Here is a 1,636-nt window from a genome sequence, read left to right as displayed (position 1 = left end):
TCCATGGGCCCGGTTCCATCCTTGGGCCCGGTTCCATCCATGGGCCCGGTTCCATCCTTGGGCCCGGTTTCATCCTTGGGCCCGGTCCATTCTTGGGCCCGGTTCCATCGTGCATCTCACGCCTCCTCAGTGAAACTGTGAGAACACAAAGATTAAAGTGGTTCTTCCTCGTTGTTGCATGATGAAAGATGTTGATTTTCTTTTTCATGTCTCAGGACCGGCCGTCTCCGCCTGTTTTCTATACGAGACGTTCAGTTCACGGTTCTTCTTTTTCTTCTTCTTCTTCCTGTTTTCTGCACGACTGAATGTACGAATGTGTCTTTGGACGTGATCTCGGTGTTTTATGGACGATGCAACAATAAACTGGATGCAGCTCAGACTGAGTGTGTTTGTTCAGGCTGCTGCGGCGCCACGCTGCCCCCTGCAGGCCGAGGGAGGAACAGCAGCAACAGAAACAACTCCACTTTCATCTAACAATAAACCAGATTAAAGTAAATAAAATGACCCTGCTGTCACTAACAAACTACAGGTTGTTACATTAAACAACTTTTATACTCACTGAGGAACAAAAAGTCAAAGAACAGATTTTGTTCTATAAATTTAAAACTAGTTTTAACTTTTTTCTCTGAAACAGTCTGATCTGACATCGGGTCAGAAATGTTAAAGTTAAACTAACTTAAAGTCTGGATTCACACGGCCTGAAACCTGAAACGTTTGTCAGTTAAAACCCTGACGGTGTTTTAGGTTCTGTGAATCAGACAGATCATCTGAGCTCAGGCTGTTTGTCGGGTCGCCTCGATCGCAGACTTTAATCAGACTTTTCTGCACAAACAGCAGCAAACGAGCCGCGTTTGCTTTGAATGTTCTGTTGGCAGAACTTTGACCCGGTCCAGATGTCACGGTGGCCAGACTGAGTAAACATCCTGCTGGAACGTTTACTCAGGTGCTGTGGTTCGTTCCGCTGCAGCCGACCAAAGATTAAAGCTGTTTCAATAATAAAGCAGCTGATTTTGTTCATATTTTATTTCCTGCTCACCCAAACTCTCATTGACTTCCAGTGGCTCCAAACAGGAAGTGAAGGCTCTTCATCCACCTGGACCTGTGGGACCATCAGAACCTTTAAAAAGTTCTGATCCGGCTGATAGTTTAACTCAGAGGCTTATTTTTTACTCTGAGTTTCTGCCTGTCTTCATTAAAAACAGAACTGTTCCCTCGGGGTTTAAAGTTCGACTGAAGGTTCTGTTTCTCCAGCTTCTCTTGTCAGTAAAACATCCAGGTTTGGTTCTGATCCGACTTCCTGCTGCCGAACCGGCTTCTCCAGGTTCTGACCGACCCGATCAGATGTTAGCAGCTGGACTTAATAATCCCTCTGAGTACAGGCAGCAAAAACAAACACCAGAACCGCCACAGAATCTGAGGGTCCTGAGCCAGTCAGCTGGTTCTGGAACCGGTCAGGTGGTTCTGGAGCCGGTCAGGTGGTTCTGGAGCCGGTCAGGTGGTTCTGGAGCCGGTCAGGTGGTTCTGGAACTGGTCAGCTGGTTCTGGAGCCAGTCAGCTGGTTCTGGAACCAGTCAGCTGGTTCTGGAGCCAGTCAGGTGGTTCTGGAACCAGGTCAGGTGGTTCTGGAACCAGTCAG

Source organism: Kryptolebias marmoratus, linkage group LG12 (genome assembly GCF_001649575.2).
Source record: "Kryptolebias marmoratus isolate JLee-2015 linkage group LG12, ASM164957v2, whole genome shotgun sequence".
Taxonomy (NCBI): Eukaryota; Metazoa; Chordata; class Actinopteri; order Cyprinodontiformes; family Rivulidae; genus Kryptolebias; species Kryptolebias marmoratus.
Note: the sequence above shows the minus strand (reverse complement) of the source record.